General features: G+C 45.9%; 1 long non-coding RNA gene across 1 annotated transcript; it reads left to right on the top strand.

The window, feature by feature from the left end:
* Positions 1 to 6,567: 6,567 nt before the first annotated feature.
* On the top strand, positions 6,568 to 15,121 carry Gm46000. Its single transcript, XR_001778287.2, has 3 exons — positions 6,568 to 9,265; positions 9,876 to 9,979; positions 14,698 to 15,121. It is a non-coding gene; the product is annotated as a predicted gene, 46000 (long non-coding RNA).
* Positions 15,122 to 17,837: the final 2,716 nt, after the last annotated feature.

The raw sequence follows: 17,837 nt of genomic DNA, 5'->3' as shown, positions 1-17,837 counted from the left end.
AGATTAGCCCCCAGCTGTCAGCCAAAGTTGTAACTCCGCTCATTCCAGGAGCATCCCTTGACTGCATGCCACCCAGGAAACCTGCAAGCTCCTCCCAGAGTAGGGCCTTGCAAAGAGCCTACTGGCTGCCAGCCCCAGGGTCATCATTAGGGCTTCAATCTAATATTCATGATCTTTCCAGCTGGGTCAAAGGGAAGTATCAGGAATCCCTCTGTGGGAGCTTAAGAGGGGAGGAGATGACATCATATGGGGCTGGAGTAAGGAGGCTGTGGAGACAATCACAAATGACAGAGCTGCTGAAGCCTGGGTCAGGCAAGGGGAGGAGGATGAGATGGCTCTGGGATTCCCTTTGCCCTACGGGGCATACCTTGTGGCTCGATCTTGTCCCCAGGAGTAGATTTAAAAGGCAGCATCCTACATTTTCTCTTTGGTATAAGCTGGGCTTCCACTGGGGACAGGCTCTCTCCTCTTCATGGCCCTGCACCTTCCAAGTCTGCTCTACAGGGAAAGTGTTGGCCCTGTTCCTGCTAGTTCAAGGCCCCTGCCCCTAGCCAGCACATGCAACCCTTTTTCCTTATCTTGGTGACTAGAATTTCCCCTCAGACTGTCTTCCTTCTGGCTTTACCTTGCTTGATGCCTTTCTCTCCCCTTCCCTCTTCTCTCTTTCATTGTCCCACTTCCCTGGGGCTCCCCCTTTTCTCGTTGGCACTCTTCCTCCTCCTGGGCATACAGTTTCTATACAACTCTTCAGGGACACTGGTGGTGTGGAAGAGGGGACTAGCTGGTAAACACTCTGAACTCTGTGGGACACTCATCTCTGTGTGAGTGTTCAGTCATACACATAGAACCTAGAGGGTTGGTCCTTCTTAAGGTGGGAGCCATGCGGACCATATCTCTCTCCAGAACTTGATGCTTGGGTCACAGTGAACTGAAGGAGGGTGGGGCATTAGCTCGAACCTTGCTGTTAGAGGAGGGGGAATTGGAGCTTGTGTCATGTTTCTTGTTGGAGTGTGGTGGTTGACAGTCATTTGGGCACACTGCCTTAAAAGTTCTAGACTGTGTTCCTCCTGTGGTTCTCAGTCCGTACCAGGTAGAGACCAGATCCAATGTTTAACAGGTAGATATGGGAGTCTGTTCTTCAGTCCTTGAACGAAGATGAAAAGTGCAGTCAGTGATTGTGACAGAGATCAGAGTAATCTCAACGTCAACCTAGCTCCACTGTACCATGGCTCACTCCCTTCTGAATCCTTGTATCTCATACCAAACCCTCCTCCCTCCTTCACAGACTCTGGTCACAACTGCCGACTGTTTCTGGCTCAAGTTTCCCAGATAAGGGGGGATGCTGTGGGACAGCTTAAAGGTTCACATTCTATAAATGAATGCAATCTGCCAATGGCAGAATACATTTAAAAAGCAAAGGGAATTACAACACAGAAGTAAATCTTGGTGGCAAGGCCAACCAGGTTTCCTGTGGGACTCAGTTTTTTTTTGGTGGCCCCTCCCCCAGGGTGTGTGCATCTTTTCTTTGGGGTAAGGAAGCAACAACATAAACTGCGAAACAGGTGAAGAATCAACCCCCATACTCACTTCTACCTCCTCTTCAGTTGATTTTGGATTGTGGATGTACCACAGGGCTGGCTACTGCTGCTGAAAGGATCGGGTGATAGCAGGCAAACTGTCCCCTGTGCAGCCTGTCCGTGTTCCTTTTTCAACAACTTCTTGCAGTTTTCTAGATGAGATAGTGGTAGGCAGGGCAGGTTCACTGCTCCTCCTCCTCATGGGAGAGGGAGGTTAGCCCCAGCAGGCCTTGTGTTTGAATGGATTTTTGCAAGTTTCCATATTTGCTGATAGAGGTACCTATTATTGAATTGATGGTAGATTATATTGTAAGTAGCCACGATATCATTATGCCTTTTCTTCCCTACAGATTCTATGATTTCTTGAATCTTGTAGACAAAGTAATAACATAGTTAACATAGTGTCCACAGTCTCGGCGACTAGGATTTTCTGGAGGTTCGTGGTGAGGCTTCAGCACAGTGAGAGTCATAGGTATCTCATTGGTGTCTTGTGCTTGATGGTCACCTGGACCTAGGTTCTATAATGTATAGGTATGAAATAAATTTTTCTGAGGTTTTTGGTAGGTTTCATCGACTCATATATTTGTGGCTGTGACCAGCAGGTGCAGATCTGAAGAGGTTGAAGTCTTGTATGGTGTGGGCCCAGTGACCATAGTGTAAATCAGTGTAACTATGGTATCTACATATCTATGGTAAGTTCCTGATGGTCTCCATCATCTCCAGTGCTAAGTAAGAAAATGTGCCAGTGACAATGTCTAGCCAGAGGTGACTTTTATGGCTACCAGGACTTCACGGAGTCTATTGTTTCTGTCTACACTAAAGAGCACACTGTCGCTTTCGTGTCATATGGGCAATGCTTCTTTCATGGAGGTTCTGAACTGCAGGTGCCACCATCTCTCCCCTCTACATACAGCCACATGCCTCTATGAGGTTGACCATGTCTCTCCCTGCCACAAATTCCATGATCGAATCTGTTGTTTTTTGGCTTATCAAATGGCTGGAAGATTTTACAGTGTTAGAACTGTTCTCTCTTAATACTTGAAGACCTTGTCCAAGATCTTCACAGCTACTCTGGTGTTGGTGGGTACATGGAATGCTGCTTAACCTTTGAAAATAAGCAGTAGACCAGGGTCATTAAGACATAATAATTTTTGAGAATGTCCTCATCAAAGGGGCGGTTTTGAAGCTCTTCCATTATCTTTGCTACCATTACAGATGGAAAAAGGTACCACTATAAAATGCTTTTAAAAAATTAGAGCAAATCTAAGAGGGAAGTTTATGGCCACAAATTTCCACCTCTTAAAATCCCAGATTCCTCAAACAACCTAATGATACTTTTCAAGTTTGTAGACAAACAAGAGCAACTGAAACCCCAAAGTAGCTGATGACAAAGCGTAAGGAAGAGGAGAGCTGGGGTTGAGTAGGCACCAAAGTGACAAAGAACCAAAGAAACAGTTTATTTGAAATGATCAAGAAAACTGACACCTCTACACTTGATCTTAGCCAAAAGGCCAAGAAGCGATGAAATCTGACACCTCTTGCTTAGCTCAAGTAACAATGAAAGGTACTAATAAAGACAATTGTTATTAAAATAAATAAAAATCCAGAGGACAATTGGGCAAACTTATATTACAGAGAGATGACTATCCTGAAAGAAGGATATTTTAAAACACTTCATGACAACAATATACAGAACACAATTGAAATAGAAATAAATAATCTGACAAGGGATGGCTGGAGGCCATTGATTCACTGATGCACTTCTCTGTTCACCACTGAAGAACAAGGCCCAGTGCTCCATCAAATAGAAATGGAAGGAATGCTGCTAAACTGAAGATAGCATTGCTGTTGTCCCAAAGCCTTAGACACAAGGCAAAGTGTAAGCCAGTTTCCTGGATGAACATACACGTGAAAACCCGTAATGAGAGTACCAAGTGCAGCAGCACATTGAAAAGCTAATGCTTCATGATCAAGGGGAATTCAGCAAGGAATGCTAGAAAGTCCACAGAAACTTGTGTCCAGGCAGGTTAAAAGGAAGACCCCTGAGCTCAGCCACCAAGAGCAGGATGCTGTCATTTTCTGGCACATAGATGGACATTGGCTTATTTGTACTATGGCGTGGATGGGTGGATGATGGGGCCTTAGAGAATTTTGGGGTAAAGAGAATTTTAGCCACATGTTGGAATCTGGTAAAAATTCACAGGGCGGGGTTGGGGGGAGGGGAAATGATAAAATTTGACATGTGTGGAAGTGTCACAAAGTACCTCATTTTTCATAGCTAGTAACATGTTTCACCACAGACTAGATGAAACTGAAAAATTACAGTGAAGGAAAATAAACACAAAGCCCAAAGCAAAAGTAATAAGGGCATGAATAAAATCCAAACCAAACCAAACAAAAAACACCAAGACCCAAAGCAACAAAGTAGGAAACTCAGTACACACAAAAAACATCCCACAGATCTGGGAAATATAAGGTTTTCAAAGACAAAGTTGGAACCCAATGACTGTCGACACAAACATGAGCTTCAGACAAAGCTTAAGCCAGTGTCTGTCACAACTTTTTTTTTTGTGATGTCACAAAAGAATGAACCAATGGTAGCAGGGAGCAACCCAATGTGTTTTTTTTTTATTAATATTTATTATATGTAAGTACACTGTAGCGGTCTTCAGACACTCCAGAAGAGGACATCAGATTTTTGTTATGGATGGTTGTGAGCCACCATGTGGTTGCTGGGATTTGAACTCAGGACCTTTGGAAGAGCAGTCGGCACTCTTAACCACTGAGCCATCTCACTAGTCCCCCAATGTGGTTTCATTGACCCCCAAGGATAGAATTATTTTTCTCATGCCTGTGACCAAACTTGGTAAGAAGCAACTTAAAGGAGGATGGCTTTGCCTCAGGTGTTCAGAGAACAGGAAAGGAATTGTCCCGGGAGGAGCCGGTGGTTTGGAGAGAGATATTTGAGGCATTATGGGCTTTTTTGGGAAGCCTTGATTCTCTCCAGTGATTTGATTCTAACAGGTTCTGCCTCCCATGCTTTTTCTGGCTCTCAGCACTACCCGCTAGAGGCCAGGCATTCGGTCACATGATATGCTATTTTCACATTCAACCCTTAAGGAGGACTGGACCTTTAATAATTGCAGCATAGGCAATGGAGACAGTTTCTGTGTTTTGCCCTGTGGAATGCAAGAGGGGATCAGCTCACTGGAGAGCGTGGTGTGGTAAAGGCTGCCTCAATGCTCACTGGAGAGCGTGGTGTGGTAAAGGCTGCCTCAATGCTCACCGGAGAACATGGTGTGGTGTAGGCTGCTTCAGTGACTTTCACTAAAATTTCTTGGAAACTTAGGCTTGTACAGACTTCATCTCTACACTTGTGAAATACTTTTTTTCCCTTATACTCTCATACAATATACCCTGACTAGTTTCTCCTCCCTGTACACCTAGCCCCTATCTCCTCTCTCCCCCAGATTCACTTCCATTTTCCTTCAGAAAAGAGCAGGCCTCCCAGGGATATCAACCAAAACACAGCAAAACATGACACAGCAAGACTGGGCACAAATCCCCAAGGCTGGGCAAGGCAACTCAGTAGGAGGGAAAAAGTCCTATGAGGCAAAAGGCACTTCCCCCTTTCCCTGTTAGGAGTCCCGTAACACTAGGCTACACAGCCATAACATGCATGCAGAGGACCTCGTGTAGACCCATGCAGGCTCCCTGATTGATGGTTCAGTGTCTGTGAACCCACATGAGCCCTGCTTAGTTGATTCTGTGGGCTGTGTTCACCAGGTGTCTACAACCTCTCAAGCTCCTATAATCCTTCCTCCCCCATCTTCCTTGGGTTTTCCTGAGCCCCACCTAATGTTTGGCTGTGGGTCTATGCATCTGCTCCCATCCGCTGCTGGAGGAAACCTTTCTGATCTGTTCTTTTGGTGGCCACGGTGGTCTCTGGAAATTCTTAAATTTATGGTCATCAAAAGGATGGTAGCTTCCTTCTCCACTGTGATGTAAGAAAATGTACTGTCACCCAAGATGCTCCAGGGCATCTTTTGTCTCATAGGTGACAGCGATAAAGGATAGGTGGACACTCAATTTTTAAGCTTATGGAGAGACTGGGGATAGAGGTGGAGATAGAGGTAGATATGATCAAAGTGCTTGCCATAATTCCTTTAAAATAATTTCCTGAGTATGATTACATTTCCCCTTCTCTACAAACCCATGTACAGCTCCATTGCTATCTTTTAAATTCAAGGCCTCTTTTAAAAATGTTATACATGTATTCATAAATATATTAATGCAACATGTGCAGTCTAACACTATTGAAAGTATGTGTGTGTTTTCAGGGCTGACCATGGAATTGGTTAATTAATGGGTGTGCTCTCCCCTGGGGAAGACTTCCTCCTGTGGTCAGCTTTACGTAGTTGCCTGTACTTTGCCTAGGGCTGAGTTTTTCTGCCTTCACATTGGCATGCTCATTTGCACCCTCTCTGTTTAGGTGGATATGTCAGTGAGGCTTCATGGGCATAGACTGACATTTCTAGGAGACACAACCTCACAGCAAACTTTTGATAGTCTGGCTCTTATACTCTGAGCCATCTTCCACAGTAGTCCCTGAGCCTGAGGTGCAGGAATTTGGATTTTTGTTTTTGTTTTTTTGTTTTGTTTTGTTTTTCAAGACAGGGTTTCTCTTTATAGCCCTGGCTGTCCTGGAACTCACTTTGTAGACCAGGCTGGCCTTGAACTCAGAAATCCACCTGCCTCTGCCTCCCGAGTGCTGGGATTAAAAGAGTGAGCCACCAAGCCTGGCGGAATTCTTTTGTAGATGGATCTACTGGGGTTGGTCTCTACAGCTCACATTTTGATTAGTTGTGGCTTTCTGTAATGGTCTTTATATGTTGTAAAGAGAAGTTTCCTTAATGAGGGATGAGACCTACATTTAATCTGTGGGTATAAGAATAAATATATTTAGTACATCTTTAAAGAATACACTGGTTTACTGAAGTGGTAGTTATATATATTCTTCAGCATCCATGACTTCACTAGTCCTGGGTAGTTAGTTCACTAGGTTTCCAGTAATAAGTATGAGTTCCTGGTCCTACCAGAGAGCTGTTGGTTACTGCAGTGTGTGAGGGCAGCCACTGGATGACAAGGGTTATCATGCCATGCTGGGAATTGTGGTTCATAGGCATCACTGCGTAGGGAGGACTATTTGTTGCTTCCTTCCATTGGAAGCTTAACATGGCCTTCTCTGGTACCATGAAAATGAGTTCTCGGGGTGGAGCTGTCCGGTAAGATGGAGCTCAGAGCTTCTGATCATGTGACTTGTAGGACATCTCCAGGCACAGGGAGTTAACTTCCACCTCTAAAGGACAACCAAGGGCCATAGCCTATGGTATTTTGGGAGTCTTAGACACCTCTGATAAACTCAGAGGACGACTTCCTTCTCATGACTGATATTTGGGACTTTGCTAGACAGTCCATGGCCTTTGTGGGGAGCGTTGCCAGCTCAGATAGCAAAAGGTTCATTTAAGCTTTATATATTTATACAGGGACTATTGTGTATTGTAGGTGTTTATGTACATAGTTATGTACATTTATGATGATCCCTCTTCCATTTTTTTCATTCTTACTGTTCTTTTGCTTTTATTTCATTCCTCCTCCTTAAATAGAACCCCCCACACTTCCACCTTCAGAGGACACATACCCCACCATTTCCTTCTTGTACCCCTGAGTTACCCCCTTTCCCTTTTCCGCTTCCTATAGTCACCACAGGCTATGTATCCACATGTGAAGACTGGGAACTGGGAGCCTCCAGTGAATGAGAACACGGCACTCTTTTTTTTTTTTTTTTTGATGCAATATCTCATGAGGTTTAACCGGGAGTCAGCATGCTGAGGTTGAGCTCATAACCCGCACAGGGGCAGAGAAGATTGACCCCCATAAGTTGCTGTTGGGGGCTTTTTGAAGGAAAAAAAACACAAAGAAAGGGGAGGATAAGACCACAAAGAATGGGGAAGCTGAGTAAGTACCATAAGAATGGGGGTGATGAGGTTCAGCTCATCTTTGATGTAAGGATTATAGGCTATCTTTGGCAAACATTCCACAAGGGATGGGGAAGTTGAGTAAACATAAGAATGGGGTTGATGAGTTATAGCTCATCTCCGGCGGAGGGGTTACAGGCTATCTTTGGCAAACATTCCTGGTCCCTAACACAATGAGTCAGGCGCCTGGGTGGGTCACCCAGTGGTCTTTGGCTTCTCAGGCTGCCTGGTAAGAGAACAAAGAGCTTTATGCTGGCTTTGTTTCTAGGGGTCTGGGAGACATAGTGAGTTGGGGGTCTTACATTCCCCACTCCTAGTAAATAGTTCTAGTCATAGAACTAGAAAAATTAAACCTTTGACTCAGTACAGCCCGTATCAGCCTGTTCTACTTTTTGATATTGTTGGCATAGCATAAGAACCTGTACAGTGTTAACCTGCTGCCTGACAAAAGCCATTATCTTGTTAATTATGCAGGAGCCTATAGTAAGTAATAGAAGCAAGATTAATAAGGGGCCCATGAGGGCAGATAGTAAAGTAGTTATCCATGGGGATTTTGTGAACCAACCTTCAAACCATCCTTCATTAGCTTCTCGCTCTCATTTTCATTTTTCTAACCTTTCTCTGAGTTTAGCCATAGAGTCTCTAATTGCCCCTGAGTGGTCAATATAGAAGCAGAACTCTTCTTTTAGGGTCACACATAGTTCTCCTTCTTTGAGGAATAATAAATCTAAGCCTCTCCTATTCTGTAAGACTACTTCAGAGAGTGAAGTCAAAGACTTCTAACTGACTGACTTTTCTAAAGCCTTAATGTCTACTGTTATTGCTGCGTGAGGTCCTTCTAGACCTTGTTTCAGTTGTTGAGGTCCAGTTACCAAGGCAGAGGTCCCCATACCGACCCCAGGGCTAGTCCCAAACCCATGACCATTGCGAGGGTGAGGGAGATAGGCTCTCTCGTCTTTCTGGTATTTTTGAAATCATAAGCGCCTAGGACCTCGTTATCAGGGTGGTAGTATATCCTAGGGACTAATTGCGTTAACACACAAAAATCTTTCGACTGATCGAAAACAGCCGTAGCAACACAGTCAATCTGGAGCTGCAAGCCCACCAATAATGGTTGCCAGGCCAAAGAAATTGGTTTTTAGAAGAAGCAGGAATAATCCAGGTATGGTTGCAGAGGTGTCTATGAGAAGGAGGTACAACTCCTATACATTTCCCTGATCCTGAAATTTCATCTAAGGTGAGCCTATTCTTGGATTGCCCCCAGGGGCAGAGGCTTGCATCTGAAGTCATAGTAGTTGATCCATCTACTGCCGTTCCTTCATAATAAGGGGGCCTGGCTGCCAAACAGAGCCAACATGAGGTCACAGTTCTAGGATTTGTAACATTGAGAGCCTTAGAAGCCCCTTGAATGAGACTAAAGAGTCTTTCACCAGCAGTAGGAGGCTGGGTGGAGGTTCCTGCACTGGGAACGATTGTCCCCTGGGGTTGGGGCTCAGGAATCTTAGAAGGAGGGGGTGGTGGTACTTGTCGAGGAGGAGTCTCCTGTACCTTGTCCGGCCCAGTAAGATGGTGGGAGGGCTCTCAACCCTGAGGCAAATGTGGAAAGTGAAGCCATTGTCCCATCCTTGCATGTAAAATCTGAGCCCCCAGGTGCGTTCCTTAGGCCAATCAGTAAACTGCTTCCCTGGATCTGTAAAGGTGATATTGAGCGAACCTAAGCCCTTATTTCTCCTGGAGATGGTGATCAAATCCCATGAGGATGTGGGATTCCAATGGGCATCTCCGGAAGTCTCACATCACCATTGTTTACAAAAAAAGTGTTCTAGTCCTCCACACCTATGTATCTCCGATCTAGATCTGCCATCTCTGGGACAAACATAAAAGGAGGTCTGCCATAGTTTTTCCTGTGTGGGTCTATCTTTACATCCCGGGCGGTCAGCTATGTGTTGACCCCGGGGAACTACTCCTTGGTGAAGGGACCGCTTTGGTAAATGCACTTCTTCCAAGGGTATTTCCTCATGAGTCAGCACGGGAATGTTCCAAAAGTCTAATCCTGCTATCAGGGCGCAAATTTCAGGAAACAAAGGGGGCCACCAAGTTCCTAGGGGGGCAACCTTGGTGGTAGACCAGACAATGTCCCCAGTTTGTGATTGTACCTGCCAGGTAAGAGTCATAGTCTGATGGGGGTTCTTAGCTTTCAGTGAGGCACAAGCGGCATAAGCGTAGCTTAAGAGGATCATCAGTCTGCTCCAACTTCCAGGAATCATCGTGGGCTATGGGAGGGGCTGCTTTCACGTGGGACACGTGGATCCAAGCTGGGATGCCGTCAACTTTGATGGTGGTGGGACTTGTCAGAAGCACCAGGTAGGGTCCTTTCCATCTGGGTTCAAGGTTGCCGGATCAGTGGCACCAGACCAGGACGGGATCCCCTATTTGAAATTTATGTGGCACCAGTGGTTCCCGGTTCCTATGTTTTCTTCAGCTGTTCCCAGGCGACCTTTCTGACCAGTTCTAGGGCCTTCAACCCAGCTAGCAGGGGTTGGGAAAAAGGGGCATCAGGGTCAGGCATTCCTCCTGTTTCTATTAAGGGGAGCAGTCCCGCATGGAGGAGTTCAAAGGGTGTGAGCTTAAATTTCCCTGGGGGTGTTACATACTCAGAACAAAGCAAAGGGTAGGAGGGCTGTCCCACCAGTTTCTAAGGCCAATTTAGTCAAGGTCTCTTTTAACGTTCTATTCATCCTCTCTACCTGTCCTGAACTCTGGGGTCCATAAGCACTAATTTCCAATCAATCCCCAGTTGAGTGGCCAGTCCCTGACTTACCTGGGCAACAAAGGCAGGGCCATTGTCTGATCCCATTACCTCAGGGATGCCGAATCTTGGGAAGATTTCCTCTAATATCTTCTTTGCCACAACATTGGCAGTCTCCTTCTTGGTGGGGAAGGCTTCAACCCACCCTGAAAAAGTGTCTATAAAAACTAATAAATATTTATTACCGTATTTGGCTGGTTTAACCAGTAAAATTCATCTCCCAGTATGCCCCTGGCCGGTTGCCTCTTAGCTGCTTTCCAGGGGCACTCTTGGAGAACACGGTACTCATCTTTCTGAGTTACCCTACTACCTCAATATGATCTTTTCTAGTTCTTTCAATTAGCCTACAAACTTCCTTTGAATTTTCTTTATGGCTAAATACAGTTTCATAGTGTGTATGGACCATATTTTTCATGGTCCAGTACTCAGCTGAAGGGCACTCAAGTTGTTTCCATTTTCTATTATTGTGAGTAGAGCAGCCATGAGCATGGCTGAGCAAGCATCTGTCCAGTATGATGGTGATGGTTTTTCTTTTCTTAAAAAAAAAAAGCTTTTGATTGATTCTTGAGTTTCACATCATGTACCCCAGTCCCACTCATCTCCCCATCCCTTCATACCTACCCTTCATGCTCGTAACGTCCCCTTGCCAAAGAAAAAATACAAGTGTCTCATTGTCGAAGCTGTAGTGTGTCATGCTATGTCCCACCGTAAACCCTTTTGTCCACACATCTTTATACTTGTAAATGTTCATTGCAATGAGTCATTGGTTTGGTATGAGGCCCTTGGATTCTGCTATACCATCAATACTGAATCCTCATGGGGGTTGGATAGCATGTTGTTGCCCCGTGTCCTGGAGCTCCTGCAACTTTGGATCTGCAGGACCTGCCCCTTTCACACACTCTAGCATTTCGTAGATGAGGTTAATGCATGTTGAGCTGGGTCAACACGAAGCCCTGGATCTGGTGGTGTGGGTAGCTGAGTTTTTCAGTCACCAACTCTCCTGGACCCACAGCAGCAGAGCAAACTCTCCAGAACGGCCCTGTGCTCACCCGGTGCTGCAGTTGACAAGGGGCAGGGCCAGCTCTCCCACTCTCACCTCTGGGCTCACTCACTAGTACCCACACCATCAGGGCCAGCTCTAATGTGCTGCCCAGGTAAGGTAGGTACAGGCCTGATTTCCCAGGTGCTGCAGCCAGTGAGAGGTGGGGACAGTTTGCTAGAGTGCCACAGCCAGTGAGGTGGGGCCAGCTCTACATAGCCCTTAGACATTAATATGATCCAGGTAGTAGCCCAGACTAGGCATCCACATGGTCTTTAGTGGTAGTATGAGCTACAGACATCAACACAGATCCCTGATGCTACATGGCCATGGACCCAGACCCAGCAGTGGCTGGGACTTTACCTTGGCCTCAGGTGGTAGGGCTGTTCCTCTCCACTGTCACATCTCCAGTTTCCCCTCTCTTCATAGTGCTCAAACGGTCACACTTCTTTCTCTTCTATCTGTCCACTACATACTTGCACATTGTAGTGGCTCCCACTGCCACCGAGCCAAAAAGCCTGTGGGTCCCTGGCTGTGTGTAGCTCACTCACCCTGGCAGCCGGCTAAGTTCTCAGTGTCTTCTGCTCATTCGTTCCATGGGTGGGCCTCTCGATGTCTGGTCATTTGAGTATACACTACAGAGTGTTATAGCTGGGTTATATGCTAGATTTTTAAAAAACTTTTTGAGAATTCTCCACACTGATTTCCATAGTGGCTGTACCAGTTTGCAATCATATTGTTTTAGTTACTGTTGTATTGCTGTGAGGGGATATCGAATCCAGGACAGCATTTAAAATAAAGCATTGAATTGTGGGTTTACTTTCAGTTTCAGATGATTAGTCCATGATTATCACAGTGGCATTGTGGCAGACAGGCAGGCATGGAGCTGTAGCAATAGCTGAGTACTCACATCTGATCCCAGTGACACAGCTCTTCCAGCAAGGTCATCTCCCCATATCTTCATGGCCCACTGGAGCTTTTCTCCAGCTCCCCAGCTGATGTCCTTCCAGTATTGGCTCCTTGCCTCGTTCCAGAGGCATCCACACTTTACACCTCTGTTAAGGTGGCTCCTACTTCCAGGTCCCAAGGTCTACATCAAGTGTCACTTGCTGCGTAGCAAGCTACTTCCAAACACAGGGCTTAAACAGCTGGGGGCTTTGTCTATTGTTCAGTGGCTCCCCTGGCTGGAAGTCTCTATTGAAGATGCCAATTCAGGCTTCTTGGGGGACAAGGCTCATGCACATGGTAGCAGGCTGATGTCTGGGGACATTAACATCTGCCATGTGGTCCCCCTCTCCAGTCTCCAATGTCCTAAAGAAAGGGAATGGGATTAGCAAGACATTGGTTGAGGACATTCATTACACAATCCTTGCCATCACTACAGGTTCCTTGAACATTTTTTTAGAATCTAACCATGGAGCCCAAACTCAAGATATCACATGAGGAGTAGTTATGGTATGTGTCACTGGGAGCCACCTGAGTGGCTTCATATCACAAGAGGCATGTTCATATGCTGTGACCACAGATGAGGTACTGGAATAGGTTCTGTGTCCAGTATGTCATCCCATTTGCAGGTGAGGACACTGAGTCAGGCCATCTGATTTGTGAGCTTGGTCTTGACTCTGACCTCTCTGGCTGGGGAACCCCCTTTCCTGCCAGCCAGAATCCATTCCGTTTTGTTTCTTCCTCTCCATCTTGCTGTCCACCTGCCTCTGTCTTTCTCATCCCTTTCTTTTTGCCCGTGGCCACTGGTATCTGGTCTATCATGTTGTGCATCTGTGTGTCTGCTCCAGGCTTTCCTCTGAATCCCCATTCTGCTTTTGCTGTTGACGTCTTACTGTGTTCCCTTTTCTGATCTTGTCTGATTTGGGTTTTGTTCATGTGTTGTTGTCTGTCTCTTCCTTATTTCTACTACTGACGCCTGTCTGTCATACTCTCTTTTCCCCTGGATCCTTTCCATGTCCTCTCAGGTCACATCACACCCCCTCTGCTGTCCTCCAACCTGGGATACAGTTCATAGTATTTATGACATCACCACTTGTTTATCATCTTTGTGACATCAAAACAATGGGTTTGAGACCCTCCTTGCTGGCAGACAGAATCCCCCAGCCTTGTCTTTTTTTTTTTTTTTTTTTTTGGCACAGACCTATAGAACCTCTTGCAAGCATAGCCTACTTCTGTCAGGCTATGATACCCATTTCCTTTAGAGAGTGTAGGCACCAAGGCTACAATCACAGCAATATTAGAATAACAACTTTAAACCTATCATTTTTTATGGGGCCACATGCAGTATAAAAAGACCTGCCTGTCCGAGGACACATATAACACTGGGCTATTGCTCCATCAAGCTGTCATCTGGAGAAACATTCTAGGAGTCCTTGAACAGCAACACCTAAGTTTAGGCAGAAAGTAAGATACAGAGCAAAAGTCAAGGAGAGGAAGAGGGTGAGAAAGAGAAACAATTTGAAAATCAGTTTTCATGGAGAGCTGGAGGGCTGAGTTAATTAGCCCAGGCCTGGTCTCAAGTCCTTGGCACATGTCTTCTGGAATGACAGGAGTGAAAAGACAGAAGTGGGATGAGGGTCCCACCCTTGTCTATTGATTCCTGACCACATGGCTGACGGATGTCTATTGGTTCCTATGCTGAATTTGACTCCTGAATCTGTTCTCTCACTGAAATGTGTGATTCTTGGCAGGAAGCATCACTAAGGAGACTCAATAATGGGAAGGAAGATGTTAGGAAAGGGATCAGGTGTGATGTCTGGTCCATGGCACACACCTTGGGTCATGTGCATTCCCAGGGGCAATGTCAATGTCTGTCTTACTCAATGCCCCAATCTGCAGGCAAGGAAGTCTGGGTGTCCATCTCAGTGCCATGGGTTAAGTGGTCCCTGTGGTTTCCTGGCTGCTCAGACTTTTCAGACGCACAGGCAGAAGAGGCCAGCAGCTTGGGACAGGTCTACTGTAAAGGAGTACAATGGCTGGCTGATGGGGGTGAAAGTCTCCTGGGGGGCTTATGGGTAAGTGGTAGAGGGGATTATGGGTAAACAGGGACAGAGCTGTCAGCCTCTAGTGTAGGACCCTCAGTGGGTAGTGTTCTCATGCAGCTTCAACATAGGATTTGGGGTTCTGTCTCCCATGGAACTGGGGGGAAGTAAACTGGGATTCGCTTGCCTGTGCACTGGGAGATATTCTAACCTGCAGAGCCTACTGCTTGTTCCCTAATGCTTCTAGGGCAGCCTCGAGCATCAAGATGAAAAACCCATGAAGAAAAAAAGTTCACCAGCCAGCACTCCACGAGACACTAGTCTCAGCCCCAAACTGGAATCACCTACTGAACAGACAACAAGACCAAGAGCCACTGTGTGGTGGATAGCTTTGCTAGGATCCACCAGTCAGTACAACTAAAGCCTTCACTTAACCCGGGCGCGGCTGTGCTTGTTTGTTGTAAATTGGAGAAGCTATCTTTACTGGGAATATCCGGTACATCTAGCACAGGGGCATCTCCAGTGTGTCTTTTGGGATAGTGAGTTCTGAGTCAAAGCATAGGATTTAATAAGAGGAGTGAAGGGACAGATGTCATTTCAATCATCCTGTCTCCTGGACACCACTGTACAGTGCACAGATAACAGCCATTAGCTTTTAGGCAGTTGTAGAGAAACAGGTTGTGAGATTTCTGAGGGCAGAGATAAGGTTGGGATTATTAGCCATTGGTATAAAGTGGACATTTAAAAAGTACCCACTGACTTAAGACCCATCCTATATGAGAGAGTCAACCCCTGATACTATTAATGATACTCTGCTATGCTTGCTGACAGGAGCTTAGCATAATTGTCTCCTGAGAGGCTGCATCCAGCAGTGGATGGAAACATATACAGAGATCCACAGCCAAACATCAGGTGGAGCTTGGGGAGTCTTGTGGAAGAGTTGGGGATAGAATAAGAGAGCCAGAAGGATCAAGGACTCCACAAGAAGACCTACAGAGTCAACTAACCTGGGTTCTTGGGGGCTCACACAGACTGAACCACCAACAAAAGGGTACACAGTGTCTGGATCTAGGCCCCCAATACATTTGTAGTAGATGTGCAGTTTGGTCTTCATTTGGGTCTCCTAACAATTGGAGCAGGGGCTGTCCCTAACTCTGTTGATTGTCACTGGATCCCTTTTCCCTAACTGAACTGCCTGGCTGGGCCTCAGTGGGAGAGGATGCAGTTAGTCCTACAGCAATTGAATGTCCCAGGGTGGAGTGGTACTCAAGAGGGTACTCTTCTCTGAAGAAGGGATAATGGGGGAGAGATTTATAAGGGTGTGACTGGGAGGAGAGGAGAGAGGAGTGCTGCAATTGGGATGTAAAGTGAATGAATAAATTAATGAAAAAAAGTACCCACCGAAGAAACGATTGAATGGTTTAAAAATGTCTTCTAGGTTGTCTGGCTTGTCACAATCAGCCACCGGAACAAATGAGCAGCCACTAGAAGGCTCGTGTGAGACTGTGTGATACCATAGAGGGAAAGGCAAGGCCAGAGATATGGGGCATGCCTATGGTCACAAGCAGGCTGAGGCCAGGGAGCCTGGGTTGTATAAGACTCTGTGTCAGTGATGACAACAGTAACTACACAGACAGACAGACAGACAGACAGACAGACAGACAGATGCATCAGGTTGAAAAAGAAGGAGACATGAGCCTGCCTGCTTTGGGGTCAACTTTTAAAGGACTGTTAGGAACATCAAAAAAGCAAGTCATTGCGGCACCCAGCTTGGTGTCAGCCACATAGTAGTTCCCCAATAAACGATAGCTGTAGTTATCATTGTTGGTGGTGACAGTCCCCAGAGGCTCTGACATGACCTCCTTGGAGAACTGAGTGGCCTTCTGGGCTTCATATTGCTTTGACTGGGAGTCTCATGGGAAGGTCTCAGGACCTTAGAGACCAGGATTTGTTTTGAGAAATATGTTGTAATACAATGTCATTGCTTTTCACACACTTCAGAGAACATACCACATGACTAGATATTTCAGCACACTACATCTGTGTCTACATGCCATCATGTAGTGATAGGTCAGTTGACAAAAATGTGGTTATGTGGTCCAGCAAGACGGCTCAAAGAGAAGAGGGACTTGCAGCCAAGCCTGAGAACCTGAGTCCCATCCCTGGGACACACATGGTGGAAAGAGAAAGCAAGTTGTCTTCTGACTTCCACACATGTGCCCACATATATACATGTGCACACATGCATGTATATGCATGTAATAAAATAAAAACATAAAGATACGGTTATGTGATTTACACTGTAAAAATGAACAAGTCTTATTCTGTACAATTGTCCTTCCTGAGCAGGGGAATTTAACAAGGCACCCTTTGGGAAGTCCCTCATCTCTTCTCTTCCCAGTCTCCTGACTATGGCACGAATACCTCACCAGTTGAAGAAGCCTTGTAAAAGACCAAGGGTTGGTGGACTGGGACTTACAGCCAGGAGCAAGCCTTGCTTGATTTACTCAATTAGCCCAACTCATTCAGTGACTGGTTCAGAGATGAGCATGTGTGTTGCGTGCATTAATTATTATTGCTACACAAATCACCTCAGTGGAGTCACATGTTCCTCACCACCCACCAGAATGCTCTAGATTCTTGAAAGACACATAACACAGAGCCTTATTTTTAATATGCTCTTAGCAGCTCAATGGTTGAGCTATTCCCAAACTTCCACGTTGCTAATGTCTCCCATCTGATACTCTCTAATTATTACTAACTAAAATCTATATTCCATGCAGTTGTGGGAGGGGCCCCTGAGGCCGCTCTTCCCCAGTTCTTACATGGCTGTTCTCTCCTGCAGCTCTCAAGCTTGATCCTCCTGCTTCCCAGTTATGTCGCTTTTAAAACCTTCCTTTTTCCTTGTGGTTTCCTTGCCCGGGAGATCTAAAGTCCCACCTCTGTCTCTTTGCCCAGCCATTGGCAGCTGGCAACTTTATTTACCAATTAGAGTCAGCTGGAGGCAGGGACACTCAGTGTCTTACATGAAGAAATATGGGTTCCTATGTGATTTTGGGAGCCGAATTAACACAAATAGCTTAAAACCAGTCTACAACACATGTGACCTATTCTGGGCAATTCAAATGAGAGATCAAGGCTATTGGGCTTCTGGGTGGAGCCATCTGGATGTCTCTCCTGGTGCATTCTGAAGCCATCTTGTCTCAGCAATGGCACTCACTGTTGTTTGAGAGAAAGATGTAGGGTGACACTGTTGGCTTGGGGGTCAGAAGGTGATGGATGAAGCACTGCCATGGGGTGTGTGCTGAGCCCAACACCAGCAGGCAGATCTTCCTGAATTAATCCTTTAATTTTCCTGAATGTGTAAAACCTACTGTGGTTATACTA

Source organism: Mus musculus, chromosome 7 (assembly GCF_000001635.26).
Source record: "Mus musculus strain C57BL/6J chromosome 7, GRCm38.p6 C57BL/6J".
NCBI lineage: Eukaryota > Metazoa > Chordata > Mammalia > Rodentia > Muridae > Mus > Mus musculus.
The sequence above is the reverse complement of the archived record's forward strand: the minus strand, read 5'-3'. Positions and strand labels throughout refer to the sequence as shown.